Below are 19,029 nucleotides of genomic sequence, written 5' to 3'. Positions count from 1 at the left end.
CTTTGAAAAAGCATTTGACAAAGTTAAAAGAAACATATTATTTAAGATATCAAAAGAAAGACAAATACCAAATAATATCCTAAAAGCTATCACAAGTATATATGAAAATAATCAAATACAAATAAGATTAAACCACGAGATATCATATACGAGAGAGATAAACCAAGGGGTCCGACAGGGATGTCCCCTCTCAGCAACTCTTTTTAATATCTACTTAAATGAAATAATAATAAAATGGAATAAAAATTTACATCAAGGAATTAAACTTTCACCTACAGTTAACTTAAACACTCTCTTCTTTGCAGACGACCAAATAATAATTACAAATTCTGAAGATAACTTACAGAAAGCTATTTTAAATCTAAATGAGATATCCAAAGATTATGGTATGATAATATCAACGGAAAAATCAAAAACTATGGCCTTTAAAGGAGAAGATCCAGCAAGAACTAAAATAGTAATAGATAACAAGATCTTAGAACAGGTGAATTCATTTAACTACCTAGGATGGATGATCACATATGAAAATGAAAAAAGATATAAACGTAAAAATTGCAAAATATTTAAAAATAATAGTTGTAATTAACTCTGTATTTAAACCAAACCTATTTCTAAAACAAACCAGGCTAAAAGTATACAATACATTAGCCTTACCGGTCTTAATGTATGGAAGCGAAATCTGGACAATAAAACAAAAAGACAAACAAAGATTAACAACAGCAGAAATGAAGTTTATGAGAAAAACTGCAAAGTATACCCCTATTTGATCACAAAAGAAACGAAGAAATTATGAAAGAATTAAACCAAGAACCAGTAATAGAAAAAATTAAAAAATATAAACATAAATGGATGGAACACGTTCAAAGAATAAAAACAGAAAGATTACCGAAACAAGCCTTATACCTAGTGGTACAAGCCATTAAGAAAAAGAAAACCAGGACCTCCTCTTAAACAATTCAACGATGACTTCTAAGGCCGGAACAGGTCACGCTAGGCCTAAATCCTTGATCTGCATGCTGATGATAAAAACAACGTTCACTGGTTCCAGTGTCGGCAGTGCAGCGATGGATTTGTAATCAATTAAGTCAAGTCATACAAAATTGAAGGTGAAAGAACGAAGTTCTGTTTACAGAAAATGTCGGATCCATTCAGATATTGAATATGCACAATACGCTGCCAAGTGTTGACAGAATCCAGAAGACGCACACACGATGCAGAAAGGTCAAGATAACGACATAGACACTCTGAGAAAAAATAAATCTCATTTTAGTTCAAAACTAAAGGATGCGAAGCAGAGTTTAACTACTTGGAAGGTCGAAGGATTATTGTATGTCATATTGCATATGATTCCTGAATGTTTACATGGAGCATCCTCCGAAAAACTTGAATGTTCTCAAAAGATATCTAGACTGTAGCAAGTTTGTCCAGCGCGTTTGCTCGCGCACACTCTCCTGCTTGATCGTGTCATTGTTTGCAAACACGTGATGAAGTCTTCAGTCCTCTTTCTGAGAAGAGGACACTGCGGCAATGAATTTCTATGGGAAATCAGCTGCTATGTCCGTGAGTGATAAGTCAGTGATGGTTGGAACCGTCAGCCTACAATGTTCATTCCTAGCGATCGCAAGTGGACACTTCTGAGTGAAGACTGAACCTGCAGGTTTTATGTCCATCGGATAGGAATCTTGAGGATGTTTTGCAAATGGTATGAGCAGTACTGCACTATCGCATTTGTGAAGCGTGTCGGAAGTGGTTTGGTTTTTAATCAATGAACAACAGATTGATGAACATTCTGGGTAAAGCTGCAATTATGGCATTCAGAGCAAGGTCCGTACCTATCCGAGCAAGACAATTCCCGACTTCAGGTCTCATTAATCCTGGCGGTCGTCTTGCACCTGGAGGTGAAATTCATCTCCCACAGACATCCACACCCACGGCGGGATTCGAAACCGAGCTTATTGGTTGGACTGGAGATACTGCCCACAAGATCGCTCTCACCTCGACGAAGACAACCACCTTTAATGGACTAACTCAAGGTCGCGCTATAAAGCTCCCAGAATATCTTCAGGATGAGGTGGAAAGACCCACCAGAAGTTGTATAAAAGCATCGTGACCTACAATATTGAAACGATCTTCTGAACTATTTTTTGGATGATCAAATATTTATTACAAACATAGTATTATTATTTTTGATTTGCATGTTGAGTTTATATTTGCACGCTGCAAGTATTATGCTGTTTGATATTGCCAAAAGAGTTCATAGTTGTTTTGGAGGAAAGAACTGAACCCCTTTTCCAAAATATTAAGAAGGGAATTTGGCCTGTCAGAAAGCAGCTTGGGACAGCGATACTTACTTCAGTCCTAAACATGCTGATAAAAGATGTAGAAGATTAGTCTTCTACATCTTTTATCAGCATGTTTAGGAGTAAGTATCGCTGTCCCAAGCTGCTTTCTGACAGGCCAAATTCCCTTCTTAATATTTTGGAAAAGGGGTTCAGTTCTTTCCTCATGCTGATAAAAGATGTAGAAGATTAGTCTTCTACATCTTTTATCAGCATGTTTAGGTGTAAGTATCGCTGTCCCAAGCTGCTTTCTGACAGGCCAAATTCCCTTCTTAATATTTTGGAAAAGGGGTTCAGTTCTTTCCTCCAGGGAGTCTTAAAATTTCTTAATGTGGGTTAGAGGTTTTTTTTTTTTAAATTAAGTTCTACCGTTAAGAAATTTAGATTATTCCTCATCCCTTACCGAATTTAATTTTCGATGTCCATGCTCTCAATATTTACGTGCATAAATGCATTTCAATGATTTGAATCCAATACTATTACAATAACAGAAGAGAATGAATAGTTTAATCCTATTCGTACTCTGTCATATTTTCGCATTAAAACAAATCAGTAATGTACAGGGTGGCCATAAATTAACTTTCCCTCTTTGGAGGTATCTGTAGCTAAAACCAATAAACGGAATGTGACTAAATTTTATATTGACACTTTAAAGGCATGGGAAGATGATTTTCGCAAAAAAAAAAAAAAAAAAAAAAAAAAAAAAAAGTACCAAAAGTCGCCGACAGGGGAAATTTTAGCGCTGGTGGAGCAGAAGGCAGTCAAATATTTGCAGTAAATCAGGTAAAAAGGATTATGCAAATTTTACTGTGCGTAAGTGACAGCAGCGCCACTAATTCCACTTAAAAAGGGATTGGGAACGTTCAGGCAGTTATTCGAAGGATTGACGAATTGTGCTCAATGTGCGTCCTACCTTGAGCATGTCGCACACTGGATGCAATTTGTTGTATACAAGAAAGGTCAGCACATTGAAAATCGTGTATGTGGTCCAGGGGACCCTGATTCTGATGAATAAAACATTATTTCATGTGAGTTCAATCGCTACATTAATTTCAGTGTCTCTCGCAAGTTGTTGTTTTAGTTTAATTATTATTATTATTATTATCATTGTAACGCGCCACATATCCAGCTGAAATGAGTGAAGCGGCTGTCGCTTACACCGTCGAAATGTTATTATTCCATTTTATCTGTCTTTAATGTAATTATCCGCTTGTTTTCCTCCGCCATTGCCGAAATTTCCCCTATTGGCGACTTTTGGTACTAATTTTTTTTTTTTCGCGGAAATCATCTCCCAATGCCTTCAAAAGTCTCAATATAAAATTTGGTCTCCTTCCGTTTATTGGTTTTAGCTACAGATGCCTCCAAAGAGGGAAAGTTATTTTATGGCCACCCTGTATTATTAATGCCACTTAAATATTAAAAGCATTCATTTTTTCACACAGTAATTTAAGTTCAGTTTGTGTTCCGATGCACTACATGAAGCTTTTAAATGCATGAATTCGATTTTTATTTTTATTTATTATTTTTTTATTTTATTTTATTTTTTTTTCATTTACGGTCCCATTAAGTGTCATGAGTAGAACAGCTGAAGGAAATGAAGAAAAAGCGAATGAATTTGATTAAGATTAATTTTTAAGATGATACCACCCGCTATATTGACCTTAAATGAGTTTAATTTCAATGTTTGGCTTCTACAGCAGAGATCTGGATTATGTAAAAGTTAAAAATTAAAAATAGAAAAATCACTAGCCAACCCATTATGCTAATATACTTAAGGTTACTTAAGGTTAACAGAAACCTTTTGTGGGTGGGAGTTATTAAATAAAAAGAAACCCTGCATATAAAATTTGTGTACCGTCCAGTTTTTAAAAACAAAGACATGCCCAGGATATGACCAATTCTAGACAAGGAACTGGATTAAAGAAATAAATTTTATAAACAAAGGAATGATATCATACAATAGAATTTAGTTGTAATATTAATTTCAACCACTTCAAAAACATCACAATTTTGAACTGACGATAGCTTATCTTATGCTTTTTTTAAGTTCATTGCAGGTATTTCCCATAATTTACGCAGCAATATTGTGGTTGTGTATGCATCGAGTTTTATTTGCTTCATAATTTTGCATAATTACAGAATTTCTTTGTTCCTGTTTGTTCTTCTTTTCATTTTCTCCAATCCACATCAAGCGTACCAACACGAATGTCGTCTGGCGGAAATATAATTACATCAGTAGATGCTCGGCCACCAAACGATGTAGTTTTCAGCCCAAAGTAGCCATTTAAGGCTAATTTAAAGAACAACGTAGTTTTGAACGTGCTGTGTGAAGCAAAAGAACAAAAAATATGGCTGAAGTTAAAATAAAAATAATAATTTCATTTTAAGTGCAGAAATAACTAGCATTATCCAGGTTAGTAAAAATAACTTGACGAATATATATATATATATATATATATATATATTTATAAACTAAGGAGAATAAGAATCTAAAATTTAAAGAAATCTTGATATATTCAACGTAGCTTGAATGAAAGGTCATTTGAAGCATTAGCGATGCTTTTATTTCTCTTAATCCATGTTTGCTTGTTTATTTCTTAGTTTTGTTCACACTTATCCGAATATGATAGCGTCACTTTGGAGTTAAAAATACTGTATGACCACTGATACTAACTAACATGTGCAAATTTCACCCTCCACAGATTTTTATTTGGCAGTTAAGTGCCAGTATTTTTCACACTTAAAATGATATCTGATATCATTCATGTAGTGGTTGCTTGCTGCAATTCTTATCACATAATTAAGTCACAATAAACAGACCTAAACAGGAATGAAGCAAGCTTATTTGGATGACCGAAATGGTTAAATACGAAAAAATAAGAGATTAGCAGTGCAATCTGCATATAGTCAAATATCGCATCCCTACATTAAACAAACGTACATAGATCAAATGAAAAATCGTTATGAATGAATCCAAGTTAAATATACTAGTATGTTTGAAGAAACAGTTGCTTTAGATGATCCAATGAGACATTGAACAACATCTTAAGACTATAATAGTACACAGTATGATAACCTCTAGTGTATTAATCTCCTAATGCCGTTTCATTCTCCAAAAAAGGAACAGGCGAAGCTCTTTTAGTCCTAAGTTTTGGAAATTGGGAGAGTACCCTTAGCATTTAGACAAAGTTGAAAACTCTGCGACCATCTTGTGATCCTAAACCATCACTTGTATTGTTATATGTAAATAAGAGTTCGATTTTTCTGAGATGCGTAGTTAAAAACTACATCTTTTCTGAAGGAGGAACCGTACTTGCCCGCGTCAAATATCGAACTCAGGACCAAGCTTCAAGTTCCTCTAGTCGACAACTGCACAGAATCGAATCTATAACGGTCTTTTCTTTAGAATTACAGTACAAGCAACTTTACCACGATAATAACAAAGAATGATTTTCCCCCTTCGAGTTATGGACATGTCGAATTTTCGACTTCGGGTTTTTTTTTTTTTTTACGAAAAGTCCGCAAATTTATGGATATCTGGTAATGTTATTTTCTACCTAAAGTGTCGAAGTTGAAAATTAATCCATACACTATTTTCTATAACAAATTTGTTTATACAATGAACATAGCTGTGTCCTTGAAGTGTAATATGTTCAAGTAAAGAAAAAAAAGATGTATCTCCAATTGCATGAAATATTTTAACATCCAGTTCATCTAGCTGAAATTTTCTTCCGATTCTAATGGAAATGGACTTTCGTTTTATTTATTTATCAATGAGAGAGAGAGAGAGAGAGAGAGAGAGAGAGTTTATTCTTTATTCATAACCGAATTGGTTACCTGCGTGCAACTGCTGTTTTTCAAGGTCATCGTGAAGTTCATTAGTAACCATGTACTGTAAATAGGGAGGAATATCAAGTAGGTAGGAACATGCGCAGGTTACTACACTTGACATAGTTTATGGATTAAGATGTCAGCGTATGCAAGCGTGTGTCTCTGGTAGATTACATTCTAGGTCTGCCTAAGAGAATGGTCCTCTCATTTCTCCCAATTCTATACGTACGCTCAAGCCCAGGATCAGTCTGACAATAAGCAGATGTCTCTCTTTGACAACCTCATTTCTAAGCGATCGTGAAACGTCGTTACAACTTTACCCCTACCGGCACGATGGGTGCCATTTAAAGTGACCTGGCTACTTACCTAATTACAGCTTTCAGCCCCTGCTGTCAACAGGGGAATGATCGCTCCTCAAAAGTGCTACGCGAAGGGCATCAGAAGCCTTTCTTAGCTATTAAGGGACTGTCACAGGTATGCTTATGTTGTCAGATAGTGTTAATGGCAAATTAATCTTCGTGAGTAGAAGGGGCTCTCCCTGTTCAACTGTAAAAGCCCGCAGATAGTGTTCAGTCAAGGGAAACATGGATTTAATCAGATAGAATTCATCACCAAGTCGCCATAAGATTTAATTACGATGGTATAATGGCTATTATTCAAGATTCTATTTAGTTGGACAGTACATGGATGATTACAGTGTGACATTCTACTGTCTGTAGAATATATAACCACGAGAAGATTTTTGGTTGAAAATTCAGATACTCCTACGGCGATATATGCACCAGCAGACAAAAGGGTTTATATTTTTCAGAATTGTCTTGGTTTTCTTATAGCGACCGAGTTACTATTTCTCTCAAATTTCTCTACTGAAAGTTCAGAAATTCGTTCTAACGAAACTCGTGTGTATGCACTCTCTCTCTCTCTCTCTCTCACACACACACACACACACACACACACACACACACACACACACACACACACACACACACACACACACACACACACACACACACACACACACACACACACACACACACACACACACACACACACACACACACACACACAGAGAGAGAGAGAGAGAGAGGTCCATTTACTTCCTGATCGTCGAGAGCGATGTGAGTGACATAAAAGCCCTCGATAGATCCCATAATTAGAGTAAAAAGTCACCTAACCTGGTTACCATGATGGCAACCATTGTAAGCGTGAAGACATCTCAATGCATTAAAAGATCAGCTGCCATCATTTAATTGCTTCTAAGTACAGTTTCGCGATCTGACCGGAGCAGATTGCCAGGTACGGTCTCTGTCAATACCACCACTTCCTTGGATGGAAGTCTTGCTGGGAACGGTGCCCGGATGTGCATGTGCCTTAGCTGAACTGTAGTATAGGATGAACTAGGGATGGTGATTACCCTTCGGTGAATTATGAGTGATGCCGTTCGCAGCGGTGCAAAAAGAAGCAACATGTTACTTCTGGTTGCACGAGATCACGGGCTGCGTCAGGATGATGGATGACCAAAGTGAGGGGGTGCTTGCCTTAAATGCACGCTTGCAAGCGCTGTGAATAATAATAAAAATATAAATCTTCATGAAGCATTGTCAGGTGTGATTAGTAGCTACGAACGGATCCACGTTGCAGAAAAAAAAATGTAGGAAAAAAAAGGACAGGAAATACGAGAAAGCATGACCTCGAAGAACGATACACAAACGGAAAACTTTATCAGGAAGAATAAAAAATAACTTTCACAACACATCGGTCTGTTCCAAATAGTAATTTTGGAGCTTTGAATATACAGAATTGGCGGTGGGAGTTTTGGCGATATCCAGGAAGTTAATGACAATTCAAAACTCTATTATTGGCTCTGCAAACTACACTCTGCACGTAGCGGATATGAAGTTCAACCACTAATAAGTTGGGAAGAGTTTTCTAGAACGACACAAGAAGATTGAAGACTGATTTCGAAATTTCCTGGCATTCGTGTGACTTTATTGGAAACTAGAATAGACACCGAGAATAAAAAATGAACACTGTAGGAACTTAATTCTCAGATCATGCAATGGTTCTTTGTTTGAACAGGAGAGAAATATTAGCCAACACCAGTGCAAATAGAAGTTCAACATATGAAACATTTTTCATATCAGCGTTTTGAACTCCGACAGCGCAGAATTCTACGAGTGAAATCAAACCTGAAAGATTTGAAGTTCAAAATGTTTTACGGAATTGTGGTTCGACACCGGCTATGATTTCACTGAGGGTACAAAAAGACGTTCTTTCTGCTTTTATGTATTAATGAGGTTGGAGTAATATTAGTGCGAGTAGAGACGGAACAGTTCCTATCACCCCTCAAAATGGATTGGTGCTTTCCATATTTCTCAGCCAGTTCGTATCTCACCTCACCCCCAGATCCACGCGTACTTAAGGTTAGTTTCTAATAACGTTTCTCCTCCTGAAAAGGGGAGGTTTCCCCATTTAAGAAACATGTGTAATTTGACACACACACAAAAAAAAAAATACTCCATCTCTCCACCCGAGATAAGGGTTACAACCCATGGAACCCATTCTAGAGTGCTTATACAGTGGTCTCCGTAACACAAGATTGTTCTCACACACACACACACACTAAGATGAATGCCAGGATGTTCCAAATGAGTCTCTAATTGGAATTTATCTCCATCCTGTACACAAATGTAGGACTTAAATGTATGAGGCTACTCTTAAATAACTTTTAGATATAATTTAAATAAATTTAGACAAATTACATCCAAATTTTTCAGTAATAGTTGCAGAATACAAATATCTGCTTCTCAAATACGGATTGGTGATTGTACTGTGAGGACCTGCATAAAAAAACTACGAATCACAAGCTTAATGAAGACTAGATTTGCTTGAACGAGGAATAAATTTCCAAAATATGTAGGATTTACTTAAATAAGGATTCCCTTAGGATTAGATAAATTGCAAAACAATCTATTTGGCAGATATTTAACTTAAAAATACCATTACTAATGAATTAAGTCACTGAAATATCATTTCTGCAAGGCAATCTCCTTCACTCCCGGTATTCCACGTAGCACGTGTTTTCTGAGTTTTCATATCACAACTTACTGCTTGTCAGAAGCGAATACAAGTATTTCTAATAGTAAAATTTTACTTACCTTAGAGAAGTTTAATACAAAAATATGCCTCGAAATGTGCACCTTTGAGTCATTTTATTCGTCCATTAACACTCAACTGTTTGCCGACAATCTTCTACCTTAGCAGTGGTGGATCAAGGTTACCAAATGTTAACTCACAACTCTATGATGCAAGGAGGTTTTACTAAAATTGGATCCTTTTACTTTTCGGGTAACTTAAGCGTGCGTGATCTTATTAGACTGAATTAACAACACGGCAGTGCCGACAAAAGAAATGCGTGCAATTTCAAATGCATTCTTTACTTCGCTTTTTGTCTTAGTTTTAATAATTGTGTAGCAATCTGGCGTTAAATGAGGAAGGGAGAGATCTGGACTTGTTATGAACTTGGAAAAAACAAAGACAATGGTATTTGGTGAGAAGAACATGAAACAAAGATACAAGTGGATGGAATTGATATAGAAAATGTAGAACAATTCACGTATTTGGGAAGTAAAATGACATACGATTTGGGCTGTAAAAAAGAAATAAAGATCAGGATTACAAAGGGAAGAACAAATCTGAAGGCCATGGATAACATCTGGAAAAGTAAAGATCAGCCTGCAAACAAAACTGAGAGTGCTGGAGAAACATGCATCTTCAGCGGTGTACTATACGGATCTGAAACTTGGGTGATAAATGAAGAATCCAGAAAAATAACTTGTTACAGGAAGATTCTAAGAATAGAATGGGTACAGAAAGTCACAAACGAAGAGCTCTATCGGAAGATACAACCAAAGGAGAATTTAAGGCAGAAGATTATACAACGGAAGCTGCAATTATTTGAACACATCTGCAGAATGAGTCAGAATCTGAAGATAAAGACATTCATGTTTGGTATTATGGGTGGTGTAAACAGAAAAGGTAGACCATACAGAGAATGGATAGACGACATAAAGACTGGTGTGCAGGACCGGTCCGAAAGTATCTGATGCCCCTAGGAAAAGAAAATTTAGGCGCCTCTATACATTCTCTCTCTATATATATTTTGTCATACTCACACAAGCATACGTACACCTACACAGGAATTACTTATAGAAATACTGCTCTATGGAGAACACTGGCTATTTTGGCCACAAACATTCTTCAGCCGCTGTAAGAATATTAGATACACAAGTACCAAAACTATTAGCCATCGGACTGATCTGTCACCTACGAAAAAGCTTCACCGAACTAATCTGAAATCAGTAGAAGAATGCCGGAGTGGGGATGACGATGACAAGTAAAGGGAGCGAAGAGAAAGACCAATCAGAGGTCTTATTTTACGAATCTACCAATCAGAATCCCTGCCACCGCAATTCTATGAAAATCCCCACGGCATTCTTATACTGATTTAGAATAAACTGAACTCAATTAACAAGACGATTGTGTGAGAAAATGAATGACGTAATTCCCAACTTCTCAGACCTCAGAGAGCTTGCTAAAACAGGGCTTAATCTAAAAATCAACAGAAAGAAGTCTGTAGGGAATGAAGATAAGAAGTGAGAACAGTCGGTTAGTCGCGACCACTGATTGTTAGTTTGAGGGATACCTCGGAACTTCCCCGCTCATCTTGGGACACAGGCCAGAAGGATGAAAATTCTCTGCACTTGAGGTTAAGTATACAAAGAGCAGGGGAGTGGAAGAAATAGAGAAAGGCGAAAATAATGTAGGATCATCAGCGAGCACCAGGACGGCTTGACTTATTTCATTTTTTTTTTATTACTAATCAAGGTTTTACTCATTTTTTTTGAAGGTTGTAATTTTTCCCCGAACTATAGAGCAATATCTGGTGCCCCGAAGTCTTAGCTCCCCTAATCCATTGCTTAGGTTCGCCTAATGATAAAATCGGCCGTGCTGGTGTGGAATGGGTTTACAGAAACTGCGACACTGTGCACTGGACAAAGAAAGGTGGAAGAAGATAGTGAAGGAGGCATCGGACACCAACGGCAGTGAGTCCATGGTTCCTGATGGCGAATCTGGCGAGTTTCTAGTAATTAAGATTATTGCAGATTAAATCAGTCTTCGCCATAAAGCATTCAGATGTTAACCTCGGCGTAAGCCCACGGCATTAATATCATTCCTGCTTCCTAGCAGATAATCCAATTCTGTCCTTATTGATCGTAGCTGCATTCAGTCTTTATAAAAAGTCGTAGATCAAATTGTTAATTATGGAGTAGTCCCGAATAGCGAATTTAGTAAAGACTTCAGTTTTTTTTTTTTAATTTAGATGACACTTTGATCAAATAAGTTAGAATATAGAAAGCCATACAAAAAAAAAAAATAATAATAAATAAATAAATAAATAAATTTAAACGATAATTCAAAAATGATATCGCATGGCGTCATTCACGTTTTGCTATTTGCGGCCTCTTCGTAACAAAATATTTCAATTCTGAAAGCAAGAAGAAAACATCGCCTTAATCCGAAGTCTCATTCAGCCGTACGATTTCACGGGCTTCATCAAAACCAAAAAACATCGTTAATAACGTCTAATAATTACTTCCTGATTCTTGATCGAACGAACGAAGTAAGCACGTGCTCTCGAAACGCCTAGTTAAACATCGCTGTTGTTCGTACGTCGAACAAGGAAGAGAGACCAGGAAAAAAAAAATCCTATATATAAAAAAAAAAAAATAACGACTTCCATGTGATGCGTCGCTGTGTAAGCGCACACACAAGACCGTCTGTTTCCGTTCGCTTTCGTCTGCCAATAAAAATGCCAACAGATCGCGGGATAATCGTCATCCCGTATGGTTAACAGGCGCTGACTTATCAAGCTCGTTGCGTTACCGTAAAGTGCAACAGAAAGCGTTTGTTGGTGCGCCTGAACGCTAACTTTGTGAAGCCCGAACTTTCCGGAGGTCACAGACCGCAAAAGATTCATTCGCTGCCGTATAGTGATCACACCGTAATAAACTCATGATCACCTGATGCAAAATTCGCGAGATTTTATAACAAATCTTAGTGTCAAAACATTTGTCAAATATTAATTGGACTAAATGCAGATCTAATAGTTGGCTAAATACATATGTTGTCTATCGGGGACATCTGCCCCCTGGCGATAATTTTCAAAGATGAAAAACCCTGGGGTTATCACACGAAAGAGTCACGTAATTCGAAAACAAACATCCACATATCAGTAAGTGACATTTTTACTACTCTGACATGAAGAATCAACGCGACAGAAAAATAACGCAATTCGTATTAAAAGAAGAACAACTTCGAGTACAGCTAACAAGCCATTTAGCAATGATAGTGCTGTGTACGAAATACAAAGCCCAAGTTATAACAAGCAATGGATGTGAAATCGGAGATGTTTCCAAATTTTTCTTGTTGGCTTCGAGTTCGCAATGTGGAATTTAAGTGTTTTTTTTTTTTTTCCCTAAGCGTAAAAATTTTTTTTTAACTATTTTATAGGACTTCCCCGTTTAAAGTGGTATTTAGACCTAGCACTCAATAACATTAAATGAAGGGGGTAAAAAATAGCCGTTTGGCTTTTCTTCTTAACTCAATAACATTGTAAAATATTCACGACAGAATTAAAGTGGCTTTGAATCCTTAAGGGGAAAAAATATTTCAAATATTGTAGTTCAGTGCTTCCCAAACTTATAGATGTAAAGGCCCCTTTAGAAAAATTAAAATATTTCAGGACCCCCTATCAAAAAAAAAAAAAAAACCATAATACAGACATTATATTATTATAATATTTATTGTATTTATATTGAACACAAAACATACACAGCGAATATTGCAAAAATCAAATGCAAATATTACATTTTTAGCATCTCACAGACACATTTGACATCGTCTTAAAACATTTTAAATTTGTTTTCATTATTTCACGGTCCCCCTCAACAAAACTAACGGCCCCCGAGGGAGCCACAGCCCACAGTTTGGGAGGCACTGTTGTACTTGGTTCTTTTTCATAATTTTGCAGTGTAGTCCAGCGTTGACCGCTTACTACTAACAATTTGTAGTTAAAGATTTGATGTAATTTGCCTGTCTGGTTACACGTACTCGCGCTTCAGCCAACAAACTAAATTCGAATCATCCCTCCACGAACATTGAGGTTTTGTAAGTGTCTTAACATAAATTAAAATTTTATCTCCCGGCGTAAGATACCACCACACTGCTACTTATTGGAAGCCGGAAAAGTAGTTCAGAAACGTTCTATGACTGGTATCGGATCAGTTTCCAGATTATCTATTAACCTACCCATACCAGACCTGATCTACCGTAGGTTTCACAAGTGCAGAGAGGTATTTGTCCCAGCGGCAATTCATTACGATGCACTCCGTAGCATTTATATAGAGAGTCCCATGAACATGTCGAAAAATTACTCCATATAGTATCAACTAACTACACTCGATATGAATCGGCCGATGGAGTTCGGCAAGCAATGTTAGTCTTAAGTTCGCTGCTATGCTAGTACCATCAATACAGGAAAGTCAGTTCCAAATACCTATTAGATCGCCCAGCAAGCTGTCGCCATTTTTTTTAAAATATACATTTGAAGAAGATATTAGACCTCAGTGGCAAAGTTTCTATGCAAATTACGGGAATGTTGCAATGGAAATGTTTCCATTACACTATTTTTAGATTTAAAAGCTACTATAGAACACTGGTCATGATTATCTCAACCAAGTTCGACATTTATTCTGTACTTGCAGCGAAGTGTCTCTTCAGAGGTATCTCACACAGGATGTTTAATAGTATGTAGTTAAAATGTATATTTTTTATTTGACTGAAATGCATTTGATGTTGCCTAGCAAGCAGGGCCGACTTAACAAGTTTGAGCGCCTTGGGCTAAAAAACTTTGGCGCCTTAATCACATTGGATTAAGCAATAATTAAATAATACATATTATGAATTAAATAACTTTCATTGCAAAAAATAAAAAATTTAAATATATCGACATTGCACATTTTTATTTAATTCAACAATATTTATATTATAATAAAGGTAGTTTATTTGTATTTATAAAAATACACGCAATAGAAAAAAGCTACTCGGTTCTTAAGCGCCCTTGGATCAATGGAGCCCCTTTCCTATAGCCCATTTAACCCAATGGATAAGGAGGCCCTGATAGCAGGTTAAAAACGGGTTACGAATCCTGAAGATTTTGTTAGCTTCTCAATCCTTGAATTTCTGTTTACCCATTAGGATCGCTAGGTCTTTAGTTACGAATGCCTGTAAAGTATCTTCGTAATATTGAAGATAAATAATGCGAGTCTGATCTAAGCCAATTTGATTTCACGGGATGTAATAATATTGCAAGACATAGAGCTAAAAAAACGAAGTTCCTATACTGATATATAGGAATTGGTTTTTGATTCTTTTCCCATTGCCAAAAATATTTATCTACTTTTCAATAATGTTCCTTCTCCATTGGCTGCATCTATTCTTATTAGATGCCATTTATCGTGCTTGTGCCATCTACGTAGCGTCTTCTATTCATCCCTTTATTTGTTTCTCCTTTTTCTACTGACTCGCTGCTTTATAAGACGGAAGATTTCGCGCTATCTTAATTGCAAAGTAGCTTTTAAGTCTAAGTTTAAAGTGGTGCTAAGAAATGAGATTATCGCTTACATTTCAAAACATCGTAGATGTTTTACGCAATCAGTAAGGGCTTATAAAGTATGGAGAAATCACGATTTCAATGTCCATAGTATACATGGAGAGAACTTCATGATACCGAGCGTTTCACCTGCGTGAAAACAGGTGTTCTCTCATGGCTGTAATATATTAAAGATTTACCATAAGGACTTGCTGCAGACGAATCAGCCACAAGAAAGTTCAAAATTATTTCAACTCGAAATGCATTTTACATTGCTGTCAGTTCAAGATGACAAGTACCTGGAGGAAGGAGGGCGACTCAGGTTTCTCCCGAGAAACTTTCCAGTTTTAGTTTATTAAGTGGTCTTCATAACCTCACAAGATTAATTTATAACACTGGTCAGTGACAAAGCAAAGTTTGTAGACTCGCTTTATAATTACAAAATGCAACGTGAGAATGCTAGAATGCATTCTCACGTTGCTAGAATGCAGAATTATAAATGTATAATTCAGCATTAATTTAAATGTTAAAAATATCATTCTAAAAGTAAAGGTAAAAACAACAGCATTTTTTTTTCTTTTGAACGACTTCAAATACTCCCTCTGTTGGAGAAATAAAATGATCGAACTTCGTATCCATCTCAGATACGAATTGTTTTGTATCTAAAAGAAAGACCGCCAGGGGAGCTGGCAAAGTTTATATAGCACTGCTTCTATATTACGTTGAAATTGAATATTGTTCAATTTCAACTCAATATAAAATGACAACAAGATATTGTAAAAATTTTATTATTACAGGCATATCGAGAGAGGCATTTCACCACTTTACATGGACGTTTTATATTTTAAGTTGAAGGGGAGAAATCAGAATTTATCCTTGCCTGATTACGTTAATTCGTCAGTCATAATACAACAATGCCGATTTTGAAAAATCATGTAATTCAACAGTACTATTTATGTAAGTTTAGATACAATAAATCACACAAGGTTAATTCAGGTTCTAGAATTCGGATTAATACATCCATATATACTTAAACATTTAAAAATAGAATAAAAATCAACTATCATAGTAGTAATTGAATTGACATTCATATTTCCCTTATAATAGAAACCAGGAGTTCATACTATGGATGAACACAATTTATAACATTCTCGTTTAATTAGTAAAAATTTAAACTAAAAAAATTCTCGAACGAATACAAGAAACAAACTTTTTAAATTTTATAATTTGATTGGCAAGTTCAAGCTTGGTTTTTTTTTTTTTCTCAAGCGGAATCTCATGGGGAAAAAAATTGACAATCCGGCTTCAGAATGATAACGATAATTTTTAAAAGAAATGACTCGCGTTTGCTAAATGAATTCAGCATATTAAGGGGAAAAAACTGTTATAGTAAAGATGGTAGGAGGTAAAAGGAAGAAATTCGAAAAGGAAAATAAAGATTCGTGACAAGATTTATTCAACCAAGAAGTTGAAAAATGTTTCCTTGTAACGTTAATCTTCATATGCTTTTCTTCAGAATTTAGTTACCCTTTTGGGTTTTGTACATATGACTACATAATAAATGAATCCATCAATGCAATGAAACGATGATAGGTTTGATTACAAAACCGAAATAACGAATACAGATAAAGATGTCGGTACTTTCGATATTTTTATCCAATGTATTTGATGTTCGTATCACGAGAGAGTTTAAATCTTTAGCACACTCTTTTAAAGGAAGCATCAACTTGAAATAAGTAAAAAGACCCGACTGGTAGGCAGTTGGACAATTTCCTGGTTGTCAATCACGCTTTCATACTCCGGTGGAGAGAGTTGCAGTGAATTCCAAGTGTGCAACTCAGTTCGCATAACGGAGAGAGAGAGAGAGAGAGTTGACTCTTCAGGAGTGGCAACGAAATGCAAAATTCGTTATTATTAAAAAATTAGAATTCGTTACTTCTGCAGGCCACACTAAATCACAAACTAAGAAGCAAATCTTTCCACTTGTTGCATTCCTACATTAACGGACTCTCTTATAGCATTTTCTGGAATTAAATCGCAAAACATAAAATAAAACCAAAGACCTAAAAGAATCGCATTCAAAGCAGATCAAAATCAAATTTCCTACCTGCCTGGAAACCGTCTTCCTTCTCCGCTAAAGCAGCGGTTCACGAGACTCTGTTGCTACCTGTTCGAAACAAACTCCGTACACCTTCGATATGTTCGGTCTCCAACCCGCAGATTACGGAATTAGCCGTTCAGCTCGCCGATAACACAGAATTAAAGTCCTTACTCCAGTCCGATTACTCCCACCCACTATTCCGTAATACGGTATAAAGGAACGCCGCGCGCGCGTTTTTACTTTCACTGCCTTCTTCCTGGAACAACAGTCGACAATGACCTCCAGCGACCACGGCGGTCAAGGTAAGTGCGCTGCCGTCACCCCTCGAAGCTTTTTATACGGTCGGTGACGGAGGGCCGCCATGCAGAAAACAACCGGAGCGAACGGAGAAAGAAGCTAGGCGAGACGAGTAGTTTCCTTGCCTCCACCCCCGTTCCTCCCCCAAAAGAGAGCGGCTAGGGAAGGAAGACCAGAGCGCGCGCGCGCGCGCGCGCGCTCGCACAGCTGATAAGGGAAGTTGAGAAGCTGCGTGTTTATGGCTGCGAACGGTTCGTCTTTGCTTTTCGACTGTCTGCGAAGTTCTTTCTTTAGCGAGATCTTTTCTAGACCGGAAATGCCAATCAGAACTCGCGTCGATGACATCGTTCGCAAGAAGCACTCTGAAAAAGAAAATAAAAGGCAAATATGCGAATTCGAGCTGTAGCAAGGAAGGCAATTAAATTCTCATTACGCATTTATTCAAATTCACATTTAATAAATGTAGATTTTTATACGGTCCCCGAATGGGAAAGTGATGCCAATATTGATCAATCAGTTATTTAATAAAATATTCTTGCATCGATCAATCCCATCACCTTCGCTGTGGACGAGACTGGAAATTAGGTGTGGTTTAGCGTTAACAGACAGGTGTTGTCACAGGCTGCCATCTTGGTCATTAATCAACTGGGTGTGATCTCTGCACATCTGAAGCACCAAGATCAACTACTGTAACGTCATCAAAATATGAAAACGTCACGAATTCTTTTCCGCCCCCCCTCCCACAGATAGTCCAACAGACCGCAGAAATCGATTGAAATATATAAGGAAGGTGCTGGAAAGGGGTTATATATTTCATGCATCAATGAATTTACAAGTCGGAATTGAAGGCGTTCACTGTTGTGACTGTGCCAAAACCTTACGGACTGAACCCCGTAATCTCGGTTTGCAATGAAATCGTTGTTTGAGATTACGAAGAGAGGCAACTAAGGCTACAGAATCAGTGAATGGTCTGCTAATTGCATGCGGTCTTTTAGAAGGTTTGTGGGATGTAAAATTCGTATTTTCGGAGAAAAAATCCAGTTTTCCCGTATAAGACTGGCTAACTCACCATCAACTGAAAAGTCGAATAAAAGTGCTTGGTGTCCTAGACGGGAATTGAACAGGGTCTTTCCAACCAAAGAGCTCTATAATGATTGACTGTCCTGAAGAACTCGGTTTCAGGTTGAAATACAAAACGCTTTATTTTCAATGTTAAATTCATTGTATAAGGTTTACGAATGCATTTTGTTTTGCAGCATTTACCATTCCTATTTCTTGAATGAAGGACTGCTACATAGAAGGGAAGCTACACAAACAATGCACTGCATCTGAGCTCATGGATTGGAGGGTCACAATACACACTTTTCAAATCAGATGGAGGTGTATAGATATAACTGTTGCCAGGCGAATATTATTCAATAGAAAATGATCAACATATCCCGTCTTGCGATTTGACATTTCACTTCAAAATCGGCAAAACATGAAAAGATTTGGTTTCAAATGGGGGAAAAAACAAACTGCAATTCATCAAGTAATGTTCAGATATAGGCAATATTTTTTGATCGACAAGAGTTGCACGGAATATTTTGAAACTCTTCCTATGCATAACTTTGATGAACAATGAACCAAGTTTCTTTAAGGATACAAATTCTACAACAGAGGTGTCAAAATACTCAGAACTTTTTTTTCTCTTGAGTTGACTCATGATCATAATACTTTGCCTTAAGAAGTAGAACAGGTTGGACTAA

The 19,029-nt window shown here is 36.8% G+C and overlaps 1 protein-coding gene across 1 annotated transcript in view; it reads right to left on the bottom strand.

Annotated features, from left to right (window-relative positions):
* Positions 1 to 17,037, bottom strand: part of LOC150103730 (uncharacterized) — a 108,347-nt gene extending 91,310 nt beyond the window's left edge. Inside the window, exon 1 of the mRNA XM_090397065.1 lies at positions 16,991 to 17,037. The gene's annotated coding sequence lies outside the window, so the exon portion shown is untranslated. The remainder of the gene's footprint in view (positions 1 to 16,990) is intronic.
* Between the last annotated feature and the right edge of the window lie 1,992 nt (positions 17,038 to 19,029).

The sequence above is a fragment of the Typopeltis vanoorti genome, chromosome 8 (genome assembly GCF_054136105.1).
Source record: "Typopeltis vanoorti isolate ZY-2024b chromosome 8, IOZ_Tvanoo_1.0, whole genome shotgun sequence".
Taxonomy (NCBI): domain Eukaryota; kingdom Metazoa; phylum Arthropoda; class Arachnida; order Uropygi; family Thelyphonidae; genus Typopeltis; species Typopeltis vanoorti.
Note: the sequence above shows the minus strand (reverse complement) of the source record. Positions and strands in the feature narration are given on the sequence as shown.